The sequence below is a fragment of the Euprymna scolopes genome, chromosome 19 (assembly GCF_053919585.1).
Source record: "Euprymna scolopes isolate OS-2025 chromosome 19, ASM5391958v1, whole genome shotgun sequence".
Lineage (NCBI taxonomy): Eukaryota > Metazoa > Mollusca > Cephalopoda > Sepiida > Sepiolidae > Euprymna > Euprymna scolopes.
This window is the reverse complement of record NC_136500.1, coordinates 30,106,598-30,130,078: the sequence shown is the minus strand read 5'-3', so window position 1 is coordinate 30,130,078 and position 23,481 is coordinate 30,106,598.

The window sequence follows — 23,481 nt, the reverse complement described above, 5'->3', positions numbered from 1 at the left end:
GTTTTTGTGTGTGTGTGTGTGTGTGTGTGTGTGTGGATTGAACCTCACCGGTCAGTACTCAATGCCCATGTGAATGTTTTTAATTAATGGACCGCAAGACAAAAATACTACATTCTCAAGTACCTCATGCCATAAAAACCAAAAGATGGGATAGATGAACTTAAAAAAAAGGGAATATAAAAAAAGGGAAATAAAAAGAAGATGTTTATTATCTCCAAAGACCTCACTTGTCCTCTCCCCGCTCATAACCCCAACCCATGTTACATTCTGACTTTGTAAACGAAATAAGAAATTGTTTTTGTTTGAAATATCAGTTCTCGACGATAATTCTTGGCCTGAAGACGTAATCTCCCAACGCGGGTGATTACAGAAACATGTATGCACATATGTAGCCATCAATGTTTGTATAAATAACTTTCATATACCTGCTCTGTTTACTCATTGAGCACTCTTTGGTAGACACATGTTGTTTCATTGGATGTATTTCTAGGAAACTAAACTCTACTGGCTATATATATATATATATATATATATATATATATATATATATATGTGTGTGTGTGTGTGTGTGTAATAAAATATATATATATATATTCTTTATACCTACAGATACGAGTCTTTCATGATTACGTAATCATCAGTGTAAGGGTGATGCATATTTTATTAAAGTTTCTGTCTCCCTTTATATATATATTGATCAGTAGGTAATCTGGAACAATGTACTAAATATTTTTACAAAGGAGTCACCACTTATCAAGGTATGAATGTCACTCAAGGAGGAGTGTTGATGCGTGTACAGTTGTCAATAATACAACACGGTAGTGATCGTTAAGGTGGAAATAATGTAGATATTGATTATTTAAGGGGGCAGCTACAATTGGACTTGAAAATGACTATGTTGTTGTAAGCGGTACAGAGTTCTACAGGTGAACACTTCTAGGAAATAAAAATACAGTATTCAAAGTAATCCAAATATATAAGATAGTTTTCAGAATGTCGTGTGTCGCTCTAACTTATAAGCTTCATGAATGCCCAATCAATCGTCATTAGTACGTCAAACGGAACCGGTTACGATTGTAGTTTAGTGATATTTTTACTATTCTTAGACAAACCATGATTGACGAGCAAATCTTTCTTATTACCAAACTCAATCATCCGATTTTCTTGTCTTCATGTTTAGCACGGAGAGCAAAGAAGAAAAAATATAAGAACGATTTATTTTAAGTGTGCGAATTAACGATGACGAAGCCGGATCACGTGCTATTCGAGTGTCAGGTGTGCCTGTGAGGAGAAAACAAACAACGACAATAGGAATAAATCGTAAATGTTTACATCATTATGGACCCCACAACAACTCCGCCATTATTGCTTAGACAGAAGACGTCGCCTGGTGATACTGATAGCTCGGTTTATTTTTGACACCCTCCACTTAAAGCTTTGTTCGTGACGAGCTTGGCTGGCTCCCTAGCTTCCTAAAGGTAACAGAGTGTGAGATATTTTTAAAATGAACGTTTCATTGTTGTCGGCAAAGTACTATGTTTTCCTATGGGGGTCTGGCCTCTTCGCTTCTGAGGGGAGTAAGTTTATAGCTTACTGTTTGAGATTGGTATCTCAAGCAGTAAACTACCAGGGAATTCGTACGAGGCTAATAAGACAATTTTTGTTAGGACAGTATGCTCCTCCTTTAAAGGCGCTGGGTTCACCTTTTCTACTTTCTTAATGTTCCGTTCGTATGGATGAAAGACAACAAGACAGGTGTGTAAAGTTTGAGACAAAGAGGGTGACTGCCTCGTTCTTTATTGACAAATAGTAAGTGACGTCATTCAAAAGACATCAGTCTGAGTTGCTTATTAGCTAGATACCAAATCTCTCTTTTTTATAGTTCATTTGTGTGTGAGGTGTAAAGACCTTTTTATGAAAAAAAAAGTCCGGTTTGATGGATGGGTTTAATATCGGTCCAGTTCTAATCATTTCCTCTCTATATCGGTTGGAATGTCTTTGCCTCCTAGGAAAGGTACAAGTCGCTTGTAATCCGTTTCAACCTGGAAAATTTAGCCAAATATTCAGTCTGTGAATCCTTCCCATGCCCATCTCATAGCCGGGGTTTATATTTTAATTTGTACATTATGTATATCGATCTCATAGCCATATTTGCATAAAGGACAAGGAGAATTCTGTTGTCCTAGATTTGTAACAGTATACTCCTAGATCATGAGAGAATGCATCCGCTGAGATTGGGGGTTTTCTCCTCGGGTTGAATAATGACAACGTAGGGGCTGCGCACAATGGTGACTTGATTGCTTTGTGTCTCTTCCGAAGGCGTTTTTTTTTTGGCTCACTAGAGCGCTTAAGGGTTTTGTCATTTCTGCTAAAATTAGGATCAATGTTCCCATCTGTTTAACCATTTTCAAAAACCGGCGAGTTCCCGATGTGTCTGTTGGTTTTCGAAAGTTTACAACACCAACGACTCTTCCTGGATCTGGTCGTAGACCCTCAAGAGTGAATTGTATTTCAGGAACTTTATTGATGATTTTGATATCTCACATTTTTTGGTGTTAAATATTATGCCCGCTAGTTTGATTCTCTTCAATGTTGTCCTTAGTCTGACATCGTGTTCACATTTGCTCCTGCTGTATACATATACGTCATCATATGAAGCCATCTCTGTTTACATGCGTTGTTGCATGCGTTGTTGGTAGAACTCACTGGCTGATAAGATTCCAAATGGGAGGTGATTAAGTTGGTATCTTCCAAATAGGCTGATGAATGTAGCGAGTGTGCGAGAGTTTTTCATAATGGGCTTTGCCAATACCCATTGTAATCATTCAATTTGCTCATTATCTTAAAAATTTCGGCGTTTAGTGTCTCACTGCGTTCGTATAGCTGAAAGACAACAAGACACGTGTGTAAGGATTGAAACCAAGAACGTATAAGCTTGTGTCACATTTTCTTGCAGTTGTATAAAAGTAAATACTAGCTTAATAAGGTCGTAGCATTTTATGAAGTGCTTTCGCCACGATTTGCGATTTATATCCATAAAAACACTTCGATACGGGATACAGAAAGCGTAAAAGAGATAGTTAAGCTCTGTTTTCTCTTAACAAACGAGCCATCACTTATCAAGTTCCAAATGTCGTGGAGAAGTGTTATTGCGATAAAAATTCTCGCTTGCTTATATGTACATACATTACAATTCGTTTTCTCATGAAAAGATCGCTTACGTATGAGTGCATAGAGGAAGAAATGCGATTTACTGACAGGGTGTAAGCTAGACGAGTTCTTGCAAATATTTTACCGGACTGGGAGTAGGAAATGATGATCATTCGACCGCCTGTCATGAAGGTGACGATAAAGTAAAATAAAGACTTATGTTAGAGTCGATTTTGTAGTTTCTATAAATATACTAAATGTCAAATAGATCGAATGCTTTAAGACATACCGAAAGTGAAATGCCATCAGTACCTGCGTTTTTTTAAATTCATTTAACGACGAAATAGATATACTAGATATAATAGATAGATAGACTAGTGAGATATACTAGATAGATAGACTAGTGAGGGAATGATTCCTATATTTTCCTTTATTCCAATACCATTACTGATTCTTTTCTAAACTCTCAATTACGATACAATAAAGGACTTGAATTCTAACATTCTTTAAACTAACATCCGTTATTGCATGTTAAAGATAGCAGAGAGTTGTCATCTATTTATTAATATTGAAATTTTTTAATTTAATTTATCAAACTTTTTTTTGTATTTTTAATTAATTTATTAAAATAACTAGCAGGAAGCGCAGGACATTGTCCTATCGTAAATACCCTTAAATATATTTCAATCCATGCAGGTTTTGTATTTATTATTATGAAGCTAATTTTCTATTGAATATTATATTACATATAATATACAGAGCTCTAATTTCCAATGATTAAAAAATAACTTGGCCGCCATTAAGCGAGAATCGAAGCAAAAACATTTAGCGCTCCAGCCTCATTCCCTTCTGTTTGAGCTACTAACAGATAAATGAGAAAAATTGAAAAATGTGAATCAATTCAAACTAGTAATTAATTTTTGGAGTCGCAAAAGTAATAGAAATATGTCGACAAGTTGAAATGCACATTTTCATTTCAACTTGTCGACATATTTCTATACGTGTTATTCACCTATCGCAACGATTTTCCTCATAATAAACCATCATTGATGTATAATTACTATTTACAGTTAAGAAAGCTATTATGTAACCAGTAGTTTAAGAGTTTATCGATTAAGTGTCCACACACACACACACACACACATATACACACACACACACACACACACACACACACACACATATACACACACACATATATATGTATTTATAATGTATAGTTTATATAGATTTGTATAAATTCATTAAAATAGTCATGTACATTTTTAACGTAATTTTTACCTAATTATCGAATCTTTACCACTTTTACCTGAATTCGTTATTATAATCCATATATTATAATTTTATTTAAAAATCCATAAATATTTATCATTGTACTTTTCAAACAAGCAATAAAAATGTAGTAACGATATTAAAAAAACCCATTTTTGGGATCGAAATTTAGGTAATTTTTTTTCCGACTCCGATAACCTAAACAGTTCCAATTTTACGAATTCTGTTACCCATTAATCACTCATCATTAGCATAAAACAAATATATATTATTTAAATTTCTATTTCATGATGGCCTTTGAACGTTTTCTCTTAAAATCGGCCATTTGAAAGATTAATTGAATTACATATGGTGTTATGTGTGTATTAAATTAATCGAACAAATGCACGGGCTTTACAAATACATTTATAAAACGCCATTCAAAAACTTTATTCGAGACGGATTTGAAAAAGCCATTTGATACTATGTTTAACGAATATATATATATATATATATATATATATATATATATATATATATATATATATACCCACAGAGAGAGAGAGAGAGAGAGAGAGAGTGAGAGAGAGAAAGAGAAAGATTATTGTTTCTAACTATTATTATATATAGACTGGTAAAACTATCCCCCCCCCTGTAGTTGAAAATTGTGAAACTGGTATATAATAAATATACACATATATTATACTGCCTACAGACGGAGGCGGTAAAGTCTTGTACGTGATATTATGATTACTGAAAATACACTATACCGCACTTTTAACATCCCCATGGTATTTATAACTGGCTTAGTTCATCCATTTTAGTTTGATTATATTGAAGCAACGTAGAGTTTTAAATAACACGTGGAATATCCAATCTGTATTTTGAACGTTTTATTTGTTGAAAGTATTCAAATAAGCAAAAAAAAAGCGACACATTTTAAAAGGGAATTGAGAACATAAATCAGATATTTACCACAAAAAAAGATGCACGATGAGCACGGTCTTTATTACGATGTTTAAATTTAAATGAGGAATGTCATTGCAAAGAGCTTCAACAGATAAAGTATAGTTTAATATGATTCGTATAATAGAAACTAAAAAGCTAAAACGATTTGTAATTTTATCGATGCAATTAATTCTGCAAAAAAATCTGTTTTCGATGCCGACATTCTTCATGATTCAAACATCGGTTTGCAATTGAAATTAAACTGGCGAAACTAACACAAACAAAAACATAAATTACAACAAAAGACGAAATCGATATCAAGTGATATAAATTTCTGTACACGCGTGCGCGGAGTGTTACTTTTATTCCTTTTCAAGCATTGTAACTTAGACATGAAAGATTACTAATTAAAATCATGTCTACAGAGGACCATGTAGAGGAGTTAAAGCTGTGGCATAATAGAAAAGAGCTCGTTCGGGGTAAAGTATCAGCTCCCTACACTTAAGGGCATTATACTAGAATTTCTTTGTATTTGAGGTGAAACGCGTAAATTCGAGTTGGTGTCGTTTTCATTTTCAGGTTGACAGAAAATGACGGCTGCCGACCCAGATTCTTCATGAAATCAAGTTACACGGTGCAAAAAGGCCAAACTTAGCTGACATTAGAATTTGAAAAAAAAAATTCAATAAATAAATAACATTTCAACCTCTTTCTTTATAATATTTATATCTCTTTACGTATTTCGCTTTTTCTGTCACCTTCTTTCTCTCCTGGTTCGATGTGTCCGTTGATTATCATATACAAGCGTTAATTCAATCAGAACTGTTCCTGCCGCTAATGACGCCGACAAAAGTCCGACGGTAAGACCTGTTAAGCAGACGTAGCCGACGTCGTACAAACCTCTTAATCTAAAGGGGATGTACCTATCGTTGCATCGCGGTTCGCACCCGGAAGAACTGATTGATGTTACCAGGAGGTAAGAACCGTTCCCAAGACGTTTCAACGACACAGGCAAACAAAGGCACTATTCTCAGTAAACGAATTTCTGATCGCATCATCTTTCAACTTATCTATGTTATTGCAGTCAAGGTAGCAGGAAACTGAGAGAATTTCAATGTGTAGCTGTCCGAGTAGAAGTAACTATTCGAGTAGAAGGCTTTATAGGATATAGGGACCTCTACAGAAAAGAGGTGAAATTTTGCTGCTTGTCAGCTATATAAGGTGTATGTATGTTGAGGATGCATAATTGCTATGAGTTCATCAGAGCACATTTCATTTAAGTACTTGTAAATCAAACACAAGAATACAAGAGGCGGCGATAGGCAAGGGTTTGAGCTTGGCCGGATGTAATAGATGTAAGACTCTTTTTTGAACCGTGTCTAAAAGGGGGACTAGTGATAGACACATAAGCCCAAATATGCCAACAACAATCCTATCCATAGAGATATAGCTGCTTCTCAGATATATACGATTCGCCAAGTGTTAGTAATTTTCGAGCTCAGTAGAAGGAGTTTTTTTTTGCAGCGATAGCTCTTTGAATATGTAGTGTTGAATGTAATAATCAAAGAAGAAACCGCCCGCGTGGTTGTGTATTGTGCGGTTATACAACTTACCTTCGGATGGGATCTGAGAGAAATTAAAGATGGCAGCCATGGATTTATAAGGCGTAGTCTCGTGGAATCTCACGTAATCTCAGCTTCCACTGCACACGTATGCAAATGGAATGGGATTAGTTGTCTAATAAAATGCCCTTTGGCAGAGGTGGTTGTGAGAACACTTGCTGGAAGTTGAGAGAGAAAGTTGACAGTGACGAATTTTAGCTGAACTACTGTTTAGTGTATTTATTTTATTTAGATTTGCTGTTTAACTGCAAGATATTTCGGCGTAATGGGAGACAAGTTCGACCTTAAATTAATACCAGAATTCGATGGCTCGACCCCGGTACTTGACTGGGTGGAGAAAGTGGAACTGCGTTGCCTGTTGTCTAGTATAAAGAGCATTGGACACGTGGTTCCTCTACGTCTGTCCGGCGGGGTTTTCGCGGTAACAGCTTAGTCCTGAGGAAAAACTGGATTATGAAAGGATCAAGGCAGCATTATACAAGGCGTTTGCTATCGACCCCACCACTGCTTGGGAGCAATTTGAGGCAAAAACCTTACATCCCGGCGAAACCGTCGACGTTTATTTGGCCGAGCTGACGAAGTTGACGGTGTTGTTTGGTGGGCTGCCTGAGCAGGCCTTGGCATGCAAATTTTTGGCAGGGCTCCCAACCGGAGCAAAGCAACTCCTGCGGGCTAGCTCAAGCATAGCTTTATTGTCCCTTAATTACCTGGTAGACTTGGCCACGACCGTGATTAAGAATACTTATGAGATAAGAGAACCGGTAATCGCTGCTGCACATCCCGCATCAAGTGATGATAGACTGTCCCAGGGGCCTGTGTTATAGGTGCAATGGCCAGGGCCAATTGCGAGGAACTGCCGGCGGTGACTGACAGCTGTTCGCTGCTACCGATGTATTGAGACTTGTCATATGACCCGGGATTGTTCAGGAAACGGGGTCGGGGACAAGGTGCCAGCGTTGACCTCTTCCCTAAATAGAAATTAGACAAGGCGCTTCCGACTATTCAGCTCTATATCAATGAGATATTGTGCTCAGTATACCTCGGATCTGGGTGCTTTCGAACCATAGTGAGCGCGGACCTCTGTCGCACTTGGAAGTAAAAACTTCTAGAGTAACCACCCTCAGTTGAGCAACGCGGAAATGTTGCGGTGTGGGCTCTGTGAACATTCGTACTAGAATTGGAAATGCGGCTAACGTCGAAGCGCTGGTAGTACTCGAGAAACCACTGATCTTTGACCTGCTTCTAGGCTATGATAGAGCCCTAGGTGATGCTCACATAAAGCAGACGGAAACGGTACAGTTTCAGGATACAATTCCAGTGTGCAATGCTTTGAAGATTGATCAGCCAGATTTTAATGTCGAATTTGACCAGCAGCAGAAGGCTTGGACAGTTACGTGGAAGTAGTCGGAAAACCAGGAACCAGCCAAATTGCGAAATGAGGTAGCAGAGTACCATACGCCCGACCAAATGAGGCCTGCATACGAAGAGGAACTGCGTTATTGGATCAGGGATGGCTGGTTAATTCACTACCCCGATGAGAAACTTGGACCTCCCAGAAGCCTGATTCCGTTGATGGCGGTCGTTCAGCACAACAAATGAAAGGTGAGGCCAGTGATTGACTACCTTGAACTAGACGCGCATGTTGATGCGTTCGCGGCAGATGTAAACGTTTATGCCAGCAAGCTACGAGAGTGGCGCCAGCAGGATTCCAATGTGTCCCTGCTGGATCTAAGAAAAGCATACTTGTAAGTCCGATTAAGTGAAACAATGTGGTAATTTCAGACGGTGGTGTTTGCTGGCAGGAGGTACTGTCTTACCAGACTAGGCTTCGGGCTGAACGTGACACCCCAAATAATGAAGACCATCGTTAACGCTGTGTTGTCACATGAAGAAACAATAAGAGATGGGACATCGACGTAGCTTGATGACATATATGTGAATGAAAACATTGTGTTATCATCACGTGTAGGGTCCAAACTGTCTTAGTTTGGTTTGGCCCAGAACGTTTGGAGAATGGCGCCCGTGTCTTGAGCCTGAACGTTCGACATGAGCGAGGGATTTGAAATGGAGGCGCGGAACTGCAGTTCCTGAAGTGCCCGATGTCTTCACGAGGTGAGCAGTATTCTCCCTGTGTGGAAAACACCTACCAGTGTGTGGATAGAGTCGAATGGCAACAGGCATCATAAAAAGGCGTGCTAGCGCAGTCACCAAAGGCTGAGATGATGAAACAGCCGACGATCTGTTGGTTTGCATGGTGAAAGAGACCATCGCAAGGGTAAAGCAGGATGACCCCGCCAAAGGAGACTGGTGCGTGCAGAGAGACAAACTGAACGTGTGGGTGGATTCGAGCTCTATGGCAATTGGTGGGCTGTTGGGGGAGTATGGGGCTGCGATTGAGGATATTTTCTGGTTGCGACCGGTGAATGACGCTGCTTATATCAACCTGACAGAGCTCGAAGTGGTGATAAAAGGTATCAACCTGGCCCTCCAGTGAAAAGTCAGGAAATTATGCATGCACACGCATTCGCTATGCGTGTACCACTGAATATCAGACACACTGATAGGAAAGACAAGGATGCGCACTAAGGCAGCCAGCGAGATGCTGATCAGACGGAGGTTGGAGACCGTAAAAAAGCTGGGAACATAGTACAACCTATCTGTGGATGCGGTACTGATCACTTCAAATTGCAAACTTGCTGATAGACTCACTCGGGTGCCATAGAGATGGTATTACACCATGAAGAAGGAAGCCGAACCAGTACCATTACGTGTTCCGCCTCTATTGAGGTGGTGGTTGAAATCAGGAAGATGCACAACCTCAGTGGATACCCTGGAGTGAGAGGGATAAGTTATTTTGTGCATTCTTCCAATCGGTCGGTGTCCAAAAGTGCAGTGAAAGCGGTAGTCAAGGAATGCCAAACATGCCAGTCAATCGACCCCGCACTGGCCAGATGGCGAAAAGGTAAGCTGGGAGTAGACGCGACTTGAAGCCGACTGGGTATGGACATAACCCACTACGGCACCCATCACTTCCTCACCCTGATCGATTGTGGACCGACAAGGTTCGCGATCTGGCGCCTGTTAATAAGACAGGATTCTTCCAGTGTCATCCGTGAATTTGAGTCCATATTTTATGAAAGGGTGCCGCTTGAACAATGACGCGGTCTTCTGCAGTGGAGAGTTCAGCCGTCTCGTAGACAAGTGAGGGATCCAGCTCAGACACATCTGTGCATATGTACCGAGTGGCAACGGTATAGCAGAGCGGTGCCATGGAAGCGTGAAGAGGATCGCGAATCACTGCCATCATCAGTGAGCAAGCAGTGCTAGTCGATGGTACCCCTTGACATGTGAAGGATATCCGGTCTGCCCTAAATACGAACCAGTTGGCGAGTAGCAGTAATGGTGAATCATCCAACGATGACCTGTGGATTCGACTTATTCCCCGTGATGGTACAACTGCGAACCCTAACGCTGACGCCGGTAGTTCCAGCACCCGATGAAGATGAAGTCCAGCCTGATAGTATGACTGTACGCCCTTATACTGATGCTAATGATTCCGACGCCTCTTCTGAGAGCTCCAATGAAGATGAAGTAGTCCAGTCAATCTCCCTTCGTAGGAGTGCCCACAACAAACGTTCCCGTCCAGCATGCCACATGTGGTCTGGAGACCAGGGAGGAGTGTAGAGTTAAATGTAATAATCAAAGAAGAAACAGCCCGCATGTGTGTATATTGTGCGGTTATACAACTTACCTTTGGATGGGATCTGAGAGAGACAAATTAAAGATGGCAGCCATGGATTTATGAGGTGTAGTTTCGTGGAATCTTACTAGATCTTATCTTCTACTGCACACGTATGCAAATGTAATGGGGTCAGTTTTCTAATAAAATGCCTGTTGGCAAAGGTGGTTGTGAGAACACGTGCTGGAAGTTGAGAGAGAAAGTTGATAGTGACGAATACAAGCTGAACTTTTGCTTATTGTATTTATTTTATTTAGTTTTGCTGCTTACCAGCCTATTAAACTGTAGAATAGAAACAAACCCAATGCATGGTTCAGAATCGTTTATATATATATACATATATATATATATATATATATATATATATATATATGTTGAATAACACCGTTGTCATTCCATTAAACTTCGCAAACACAGTAAACTTGTTATACGGCTTAAATGAATATAAACCTTCAGAAAATTACTGTAATACGAATACTAGGGCTATGAGGAATTCCAAAAATAAAAGTGAAAAAAAGAGAAGTTGCGTCAACACTAATTGTTAAGGTCTTAGGCGATCTCCTAAGAGAGAGTGGATAGTGCTACACATACATTCACTATGAAGAATACTAGAAAACTGAAGAAGATTACTATCGCTTAAATTTAAGGTAGAATCAACGACTGATTACGTAGTAAACGACTTTTCCGTAAACATTGTGTACTGCGTTGGTCAAGGAATGAAACAGGAAATATGGGAATATTTTTATCACTCGAATTCGAGAAAACACATTTTTTCACGAGGGAAAAATAAATGAAGTCGGGAAATTAGTGATAATAACGTGTATGGAACTCTAAATACGTAAGAAATAAATATACATAGTTTGTTGATAAATAGAAACAGCTTGTGCGTAAAAAAAACAAATACTTATAGCTTGTGGAATTTCGTAGATGCTTTCTGCATCTATTAATCTTTAACATATTAATCCCTTTCAACAGAAATACGATTATAACGCTTTTTACGTGCACGCACCAAGTAAAATAAATAAAAAAAACCACGAAATTAAAAAAAAGCTTTCTTTATTCATCTAAGAAAAAACTGTTGGACAAAATAAAACATCGGATGACAGCGAATCTCGTAGATGAAGATGGTAAAAACAACAGGAAATGTGAGATAAAGATAACTTTAAGGATAACCATATTACTTAGCAACGACAACACCATAATATAACGAGGACGATAGCATTAGGAGAGACTACCTCTGGGTATTAGCCTGGATGGCCGTCGAAGAAATGTATTATTTGTTCACGCGTCTATCAAGATTTAAATAGATTTTTGTATGTACAGAATTTTGACAGAAAACTTCTCAAAGTTACACGCGACCATGATGGAAAATATCAATTAAAAACGTGATTAAAATAAAATAAATACGTGTAGAGCTTATAAACCGCAAAAAGAAAATCAGAAGTAAAAAAAAAAACGTTAAGTGAAAGATTATTAACGATTTACGCACATAATTCCAATTTGTGAATATACTAGATTTGTTTGCCAAAGACAGACAAAGAAAGACAAAGTTTATATAAATTAAATTTCTAATTTTTAACTCAGTCTTCGAATGAGCTCTGTAGAAAATAGTGAATAACTCATCAATGTACCCTGTAGTGCAGAACTAGCGCTGCTATAAATGGTCACGGATCGATTTTGGTAATTTTCTATGCTCGCATATCTAGAAATTATTATCATCTATATATTAATACGATAGCGTGTGTGTTATTTTGTGTGGCACGGTTACATCTATTTTCTTCCGAGTGACTGTCGTTTAATTGTTATGGACTTCCATTTTTTGTAATAAATAATTTTACCGAGAATTCCTTATAAGTTTTGGTTTCGGTTATAGCTGAAAGAACTCACGTTTATATATATATATATATATATATATATATATATATATATATATATATATATAAGATAAGTGGATAGTCCTAGGACTATCCACTTATCTTGTGCTTCCTTTTTTAAAATTAAATATGTTTTTAACTCTTTTTCAAGATGTCTTTTAACATGTTTTATTAATCACTTGTTCATATTATAAACTCTATTTCCTTTTCGGTTTTATTGAGCTTTTACATCTGGCTGAGTTTATTTTACTTGTAAATATTAACTTTAATATTTATAATATATTTTAAGTTTACCATTTTGATTCCCTTGGTAAACTTATTGTAATTTATATATATATATATATATATATATATATATATATATATATATATATATATATTCGTCATAAGCTTTGGTTTCGAGACAAACTGATGCACGCAAGTCATATGGACATATTTTTTATTTGTGAAATCACAACTTATATATATAATAATTAAATATATAAGAATCTGGAGATAATTGACTCTAAAATAATATATATAAAATCTGCATGAATTAAAATATATTTAAGCATATTTTACGACAGGGCTCAACTAGGCGTCCTGCTAACTTAGATAAATACTGTTGCAGTTTTAACAATAATATCAGGGCGTCTACTTTACGCTGAACATCCACGGGAGGAAGATCGGATTGAATCCGAAGCCTTGCAAGAAGGTGCAAACGAAAGGGGAAAATAGGCAACCACCTAGGAATTTAGAAGCGTGTTAAATTAAGGGTTAAAAAGTCTCAGAGGTTTGATTGACAGTTGGCCGCTTAGTGACGGGTCACTTTTTTTTAATTACTGCGGGGCAGTCTTTTGGCGCTTCTTTACTTTATTTCAATGCCGGTGAGTTTTTGCTTCCCGAAGATGATGGGGGTGAAAACTAGCTCCCCATGTAAAGAAGATATTTTAATCGGACGTTTGTGGAGAACGCGCCGCGAACGATGCCTAGCTGTATTTATCCCCCACCCCCTGGCAAAAACTGTGATTCGAAACTGAAAGTGAATTCCCGTCACGCACGAATCGGGCGAGAACGGCACTCATGGGTGTCAGTGGAGCAGCGTTGTAACAGACGCAGAATACTACTACTAAAAAAAATAAAACAAACCGAAAAAAATTCCAATGCAAATAAACCCCAAAAAGAAACTTGAAGAAACCTACCTTGCAAAATTTCAATATGTTTAATATAATTTAGTATTCAATTTTTCGGATGTTTTTTTTTTGTGGGTGTGTGTGTGTTTTTGTTTTTGCCAACTATTTACCCGTAGTTTTTTGTATTTTTTGTGTTTATTTTCCAATTCGTTTCGTTTCGTAAATTATGAACATCGGTTATAGACGGTATTTATCGCTGTCATAGTAGCTATCCAGTTAAGAAAATAAATAATAAAGAAGTTACTAATCTAATAAGAATCCACCCCTCCACCTTACTGTCACCTTAAAATTAACTGTGAACATAGCTGACGGAAAGAAATACAACTAAAATAAGAAAAATATAAAATCGAGTATCTCCTTAAAAATAACTGTAACCATAACCGAAGGGAAAAATAAAATTAATAAAATAAGGAAACTATAAAGTGTAGGAATCATATGAACATATGAAGAACGGTCGATGGTGACATCGATGATTGCCGGTGTCGCTCGATCCATGCCTGACCGTAAATCAGTCGCAGTTGGTAAAGAAAAAAACCAACAAAAAACACCTCATAACACACAGAGAAAATAAAACTCCATGGTGGAAAAGAAACGAACGTTGCATAAATACAGTGGGATACGTAAGTAGTAGTTGTCGACTGTAAGAGTTTGTTGTAAAACATGGAATCCATGGTTAGTTCGTTTCGTTTTTTTTTTTTTTTTAATAAACTCGATTTCTCTGTGTAATGTGTAAACGATAATGAGAAATAAACAATAAAAAAACAAAAAAGGCGAAAATGGCGTAAATACCCATTAGATGAGATAATAAAAGAAAAAGAACAATAAATAAATAAAAAAATGTAAAAAAAAAGGAAAATGGAATAAGTAACCGTTAGAATAGCTGTATGCCAATCCACTTTTATAATCAACTAGAACCGCAAACCGGTGTTTTCTCGTAATTTTCTATTGTAAACGGGCAAATCCGGTGTAAATGGGTGTCGGTGGAAGGAGGAATCTAATATAGAGAGGAGAGTTTACTACCTTCATTGATCCTAAGCGATTTTTGCAGCGAACTCTCACCAGATGAAATATAGGAATCTACGATCAGCGACGTTATGGAAAGCTAATATGCTTATAACACACCTCAGATATTGTGCTGCAGCCTGTGTGTAATAGTTCTGCATGTAATGTCTCGATATTTAATCATATTAAGGTCAAACTCAGACGCGAAAAATGAGTTACATTTAATTTAAAGAAGAATAGAGAAGAGAAGAAGAGATGGCAGATTTCGCTGTGGAATTTTAACAGGTTCCGCTAGTTATTATTATTATTATTATTATTATTATTATTATTATTATTATCGATAGTTGTAGTGGCGGTACAGTGTTTTTTTATTTGCAATCATGTTCTGTTCTTATTCTTTTGTGTTTTTTAAACATCGGTTAGAATTAAAGAAAATGAAAAAGAATGATTTCGAAGCGGTCTTGATTCCATTCGTTTCTTGTACTTCTCTGTTTTTCTTTAGTATTATAAAGTAAAATTTAAAAATATCACATCTTCTACTTGTAATAATGACAACGGGATCAATATTATGCAATTATTATATTTAAATTTGCAGTAGAAATATGTGTGAAAATAGCAATGAAAGAGGAAATACGTCAGCTATCTGTTCAATATATTCAGTGTTATTTTCCTTGGACAATATTCAGGTCATTTCCGCTGAATTATACTGGAAAACAGGAGCATTGACCTTAAAATTATAATCTTAATAAAAACTCACTCTACACGTAGGCGAGATATGATCTCAAAGACGTACTCTCTTCCTAACCATGGGCTTTAAACTACCAGGATCTGCTTCTAGTTAGTTCTACGTTCTATACGTGAATTTTGATCCGATTTCATTTTTACTTTAAATGAGACTCCATATAATTTACGTTATGAAGCATATGAATTTCATATATATTTACCCTAGCAATTCATGCTCATTTTCCTTGTGTTTATTGACTTATCTGTTAACGTATTCATAATTAATTTCATCTCTAATTTCAATAATGGTTATGTATCACGTTTTCTTTATGAAACTCTTATGATTGCTTATAACAAATCGTATACTGTAAGAATATAATATGGATAAAGATATCATTTATTCTGTTTGAAATACTTAAACGACTGAAGGAAGGAAACACATTTTACAAAAAAAGCAAAAAAGTAAAATAATAACTCGCATTTAAAGAAAAGATATACCCATTTTAAACTAGCTCGTATTGGCTCAATGGTAGAGAGTAAAGTTTAAGTGTATTTGTATAATTCCGTTAAGATAGCCATAAGTCCAACCCCAATGTATATATATATATATGTGTGTGTGTGTGTGTGTGTGTATGTGGATGAGCCATATGTCCACTCCCCCATATATATATATATATATATATATATATATATATATATAAATGGGTAGGGTCAGCAACAATTGTTACATTTTTATACATTTGTTTGGATATTCCATATTTTCATTTTGCAAATTATTGAAAGAATTTTTTGAACAATTTAAATTGTGTCGGACGATCTGGTTGTTGTTTTTTAAAGCGTCCGCTTCAATTTTTTTTTAATAGATGTTTTGTCACAGCCATTTTTGTGAAAGAAACAGCTATTCTTAAAATGGCTTCACCAAACATCTATTTTGCAAAATGTCTGAAAAAGGTCGTCTTAAAAGCCACAACGAAATCATCATAGGAGCGTTAAAATTATGTCAAATATTACAATAATTTGAAAAATGAAAACATCAAGTAAAAAAAAAAGATATTAAAAAAAAAAAAAAAATAACATAAACATTGTTTGTGACCCCACTCGTTTATATACACATGTTTCTCTCGTAGGAATCATTTATCCAATTTTATACACACACACACACACACACACACATACGCACACATACACACCCGCCAACATATATATATATATATATATATATATACACACATGTATATATATATAAATATACACACACGCATATATATATATATATATATATATATACACACACATGTATATATATATAAATATACACACACGCATATATATATATATATATATATATATATATATATATATATAAATATATATATATATATATAAGCCTGAGGAATCCTAGAGTGGATGAAACGCCGAATATTCAGTGTAGCTTAATCGCCATATATATTTCATAAATTACTATATATATATATATATATATATATATATATATATATATATATATATATATATATATTTATGAACTTCCGTAATTGGGGGGTCACCTCAAACAGGCAAAAAAGGATTATTATTTTAGGAAGTATTTCCACTCCCGTTGCGCCTACTCTCCCGCCCGAGAAATGAAGCTTGTTTTGTATTTTCCAGCTTCACGCGCACACGAGATTATGCGAGAATGCACGTAATAAAATGCTGGCCGCCATCTGTTTTTCCTTTTCTTAATCTGAACTCACTCGCTGAGAACCCACGGTAAGACTTGTTTCTTCTTAGCTTCTAACCACAAAATACATGCGCGCATATGTGTGTATAATAACGACGCGGTATATGATTTAGGTGTGTTCAACCAGCTTCCACCAAGTAGGGTGTTTTTGGAGAATATGGAATTCAGAACTGATCCAAAGTCGAAATCTATTTACAAAGTATCACGGCATTCAATATATATATATATATATATATATATATATATATATATATATATATATATATATAAAGTATCCACATTAAGTTCGCATTTACAGTGCGGATATCCAAACAATCATAAATGCGTTTATATAATATTGCTCAATAACTAATTCGTCTGGTAATTATAATATTGTGTATTTCTACAAACACTATTTCACTATTTGGTTACACGCTTTCAAATCAAGTTACTTTTACTGTCGGAATTCCTGAATGGTAGCGGCATTTATGTATAGTTACTCGCAATAACATAAGACAAGCCGAAAGCAGGAGTAACAGAGAATCAACAATTCATCACTATTAACTATTATTAACTATAAAGTTTTTTTACTTACTTAAGCACTTTTCTCTTTTATTTTATGTATGTATAAGTAATCGTCGCCTAAATTCTGACTAATACACGTAGGTTTGTATTAGTAAGTGTAAGTGCATTCGGCTACTTGTTTTAACTCAAAATTAAACGGCAGGTAACATGTACGCAAGGGACTACTTTTTAGAGATATGTTTTACAACATGACTTTAGAGAGTTGAACTGCGAAATTTTACAAATAAATATATGAAATTGCTAGGTTAAAAAGTATCCATTGCACAATATTAAACGAATGCGTTAGACTATATATCATTGTTTTGTTCATCCTTAAATAACTTGTGAGTCAAGATTGAGATGGTTTTAACTTAAATCGCATCTTCCCACATTTGGGCACTATGTATCGTCGATAATGCTTTGTTATGTTAATATTTTGAATTAAAGTTATAGAGAGTAATGTTTAAAAGAACGGTTACGTAAGTCATAAGGGGCTAGGAAAACGCCCTTTTATGGAAAAACCTAACGTGTACTACTAGAATTTGCAGATGATTTCCTCTTAAAACCTGTCAGACTTTGGAATAACATTATTTGGTCCGAGGAGACAATAACTGAGTCATTTAAGAATAGTTATCGACGTATTAGGTTCAGGGGGAGGAAATATAATGATTAGCGGAACTTTTCATCCAGTGGCACTGGCATTATTCACAGAAAAAAACGTACATATGGTGCCATGAATATTTTAAAAGAGAATCTATTAAAATCTCCGAAAATGTTAAAGTTCAGTTCAGAATAAATATATCGACAGTATAATAAACCGAAGCATTCTGCAAAAGTTACGAAGAATTGGTTTGTAGAACATAATGTGAATGTTTAGCCGTCGCTAAGCCAGCCATCTAATCCAAACTGGATTGGAAATTTGTGGAGAGAGCTGAGAGACAGAATCAGCAAAAGAAAACCCAGAAACTTGAAAGATCTAAAACTATTTTTAAAGAGTGGTGATCTAATATTTCTCCCAAAAATGTGCCAACATATAATTATAGGCAATGATAAACAATGAGGGATATGCAAGAAAATGTTAAATATTTATTTAGTATTTTGTATTAAATACTTCTTTTTATCTTAGAAATTTTATACTTTTATTTGTAGCATGTGTTTTAGAATAACAACAGACAACATTATATTCGCCATAACAAAAGATATTGATATAATTTGGTTTTGATTCTCTCTGCAAGTGTGGTGTGTGAAATGATAAACTGTTTTTAAAATAATCAAATGTTAAATGTTCCACGGTTATCTTGGTTGATTCCTGGCTCGCTCTCATGTAACAATGTAACAATTTCGTCACATCGTTGTCAATAATTTACTACTTTAAATTCGACACTGCTGCTTAAAACACGTTCCCCCCAAACCCGACGCTCTACTGTAAAATTCCCACTCCAGAACATGATATACTTCTGACTACACTTACTACTTTAACGTCCAAATGAAAAAAAAAACTTATCCTTGTTTCTGAAAATTCAGGCTTTTTATTTCAAACCTGAAGCATCTCATTTGCATATTAGGTAAAAATATCACCAGTATATGAAGAGAAAGGCGTATATTTTAAAAATGTTTTTCTTCATTTATTTCGACTGGACGACACCCTACAGGTGTCACAAAACAGGTGTGTACCAATTTTGAATACGTTAAATCACAGAAAAGTAACTCATCTCGCCTCTGGTAGCATTTGAGACCACAAAAAATGTTAAAAAATATTTAGCATCTATCGAATACTTATTGTCTCTACTGTATATATAAAAGTCTATAAATAGAGAAAAACCACTTTGATACATAAATACATAAGATAATAACACAATTACTTTTACTTCTACTGTTACTGATAATAATAATTTACTTCCGCAGCGTCACATAATATCTGCTCATTTATGTTGATAAAGCCCATCGAAGTCTCGAGGACATCCGTTTGAGATTTGCGAGGAAAGTCCCGTGAGAAAGAGGAGAAGAACGGAAAACCAAGTCAAGCAAAAAGATAGATGAATATGTCCAATATAACAGTTTCAAGAGAGACTGAAGGGATTTAATTATAGTAACTTGTAAACGGTAAACTCAAGAACGACAGTCCAGTCAAACGTGAATTTTGGTCATCACCGAGAGAGATAATAAAAGCAAAGATTGTCTAGCTATTTTTATTGAATAACTACATAATAAATATATACGGAAAGAATGACTTTGAATTTGGTAAAACAATGAATAGACTTGCGGAAATCTATTTAAAATATAAAATCAATAATCCTATATTTGTCTGATTAACAATGGTGTATTGTAATTGAATATAAGAACATGAATCGTTACGTTGTATACAGCTGCCTGATTGCGTAAGTATAAGCCCAACTCTCATCTGCGTTTGACGTCTCCATATTCAAAGAAGTATTGCTAGAGTGAGGTCATGGAAACCTTGATTAGATGAAAAGTTCTTCTCTGATCGAACTGAAATTTTGCCTGGAGGTTACTGTGACTAATAAGCATCAGTCCTCTGCATCAAATTTTGTAAACGCTAAAAGTTTAAATTTAGTAAAACTTTCGACAAGTGTTAATGTCACATGTAAAAGTCATAGGAGGTGCGGATTCATTGGCCGGGGAGCGATTTCTGTGTTGAACAGAATTGATGTTATCATTAAATACATTACTTCCGCCTTTTCTGTGGCTTTGATCTGTAATTTTTATTTTTGATATCCTGAAATTAAATCAAACATGAGCGATGGTTTTATCAAGATATGTGATAATTGGTCAGTCATTAAAAAATGGAACTGTACATAAACAAATATTAAAATTAGTGATAATCCAACCAAACTCACCAGAAAACACTCTCTTTGCTGAGGATTTTTAGGTAATATGCTTTTTTGGTATTCACATTTTATACAGCATGTTATACGTATTAATTATAACTGTCAGAACTTCGTGAGAATTCTAACTATTGTCAGTTAAACAAGTTTTAAAGACATATAAGGGACATGCTAATGATTTACTGCATTTATTCTAAGCATTAAAATTTATAGTTAACTATCCATAGATCAGGAGTAAAGGTCAAGGCTAGAAGCCTGTCAAAACATGGAGCCTCCCCAAGACAAGGGCCATTCATTTCAATTAATGTCTGATGGGAAATAGAACGTTGACGATGTAAAGAGATAAACTTGGTTTTAAATGCATTAAAAGTAAACAGACACTTTTTCCCCATTGTATCACATACTGACGATCAGAGGAGAGAGAATCAGAGAGAACTTGGTCGTTTACAGTCTTTGATGTGCTACCATAGATGGTAGTGTCATCAGCATAAATGTCTACGAATTATCTAAGGATGTGATTTGCAAGATCATTAATGTAGGTCAGGAAAAGAGTTGGACCTGCGATCGACTCCTTAAAACTATGAGATTCTGATTTCTGCCCATTAACTACTACTCTTATGAACCTATCAGAGGAAAGTCAATCCGTTACACCCTGCTGCTATGTGCGCGACTGTCTTCCCACATATTCGGCATTCTACAGCAACATTCTATTCTTGAACCACTTCCTTGAACAGTCGCGTTCCTAGTGCCTGCTCTGTGCAAACATATTATAGGTTCCAAATACCTAGGTCTAAACCATTGCGATGATCACTTATCCGACACATCTACAAAATCATTAAAGACCCTTCCGTGCATCTTTTCATCTTATTTCTCTGTCCATGCAGTTCACATACTCAGTATTGCTGTTATTGACTTATAAACGATACAAAAATTCTTACAAATCATTTTCAACCGTTTAACACATGCGAGTTCGGCAGATAATTTTATTCACATTCGTGTTATGTAAATTATGATGCATTGATTATGAGTTATAGAATGTTAACTATCCTGAAAAAATATTAACTAAAACAGGAAGTCTATATTATATAAACAGGACTTAGTTACTTTTCGTGTTTGTCGGGTACTCACGTCGAGGAGGTACAAGTGTTTGCAGTTCGTCAGAGCATTCACCATTAAAGTATGTTTAGAACAGGCAGAGGGATGCAACATTTCGTCGATGGGACAGAGGATGAAGTTTAGATGACAGTTCAGGACCTATCAGGTTGGCGACTCTCATTTGAACCCTATCCAGGAGTGAGAGTCAAGCAGCAGATATACCAGCCCAAATGTGACAACAATACTCCATATATGGGCGAATGGTTGCCTTCTAGAGGTACAGAATACTTTCAGGCATAAATAATTTTCTGGCATAGTAGAGAGAACCCACCTTCTTTGCAGCAGCTTTGGCAGTGTTCTCAATGTATATATTTCAGTTCATGCGCTTTGTAAACGTTAAGCCGAGGAGTTTAAAGAAAGTACTTTCAGGCAGTGTATTCTTAGCTATTGCTATTGGTGGTAGAAAAGTTTTCTTGTGGTTATTGAAGGAAACAGGCTTAGTTTTGGCAGCATTGAATGTGACCATCCATTTTTGTCCCCATTCCACTACGGATTGGAGGTCATCCTCTAGTGATTCTGTCATTTCCTTAGACGTGTTCATTTGTTTTCCCTTCATGCCTGTTATAGAGAGCTGTGTCATCGGCAAATATACCAATCTCCGAAACAAATTTATCAGGGAGGTTATTTATGAATATCAGTGAATATCAGGAAAATAAAGGTCCAAGGATAGACCCCTGGAGTACCCGCGTATTTATATCATATTTTTTAGAAGTACGACCGTCGATGACAACTTAGATTTTTCTCTTACTTAAGAAGGATTTTATTACATTGTGTGTTCTTCCAGTGATACCATATGATCTTATTTTCCTTAGAAGACCATCGTGCCATACTCTGTCAAAAGCCTTAGATATATCAAAGGCTACCGCTCTACCCCACTGTTTTGTCCCGTGAACGGTATATACGTTCAGAGACTAGAGTAAAGATATCTGCTGTTGAACGGGCTTGCCCGAATCCATATTGTTTGTCAGCCAGGAGTTTAGCAGCTGTTAGGTGTTGGACTAGGACTTGATTAACTAAGGACTCACTAGAGGATGACCTCCAATCCGTAGTGGAATGGGGACAAAAATGGTTGGTCACATTCAATGCTGCTAAGACTAAGCTTGTTTCCTTCAATAACTACAAGAAACCTTCTCTACCACCAATAGCAATGACCAAGAACACATTACCTGAAAGTACTTCTTTTAAACTCCTCGGCCTAACGTTTACAGGGAATATGAACTGGAATAGACACATTGAGAGCATTGCCAAGGCTGCTGCAAGGAAAGTTGGCTCCCTCTACCGTGCTAGAAAACTACTTACGCCTGACAGTATCCTATACCTCTATAAGGCAACCATTCGCCCATGTATGGAGTACTGTTGTCACATCTGGGCTGGAACATCTGCTGCTTGTTTCTCGCTCCTGGACAGGATTCAAAAGAGAGTCGCCAACCTGATAGGTCCTGAACTGTCATCTAGGCTTCAGCCTCTGTCCCATCGACGAAATGTTGCATCCCTCTGCCTGTTCTACAAATACTTTAATGGTGAATGCTCTGACGAACTGAAAACACTTGTACCTCCCCGACGTAACTACTCCCGACAAACCCGACAAGCTACTAAGTTTCATCCCTTTACAGTAGAGATCCCAAGGTGCAAGAAAGCCTTTTACTCCAATAGTTTATTCCCCATAACTACGGGTCTTTGGAACTTCCTTCCGGGATTCTGCTTTCCCAACTGCAATGATATGCAGAAGTTCAAGT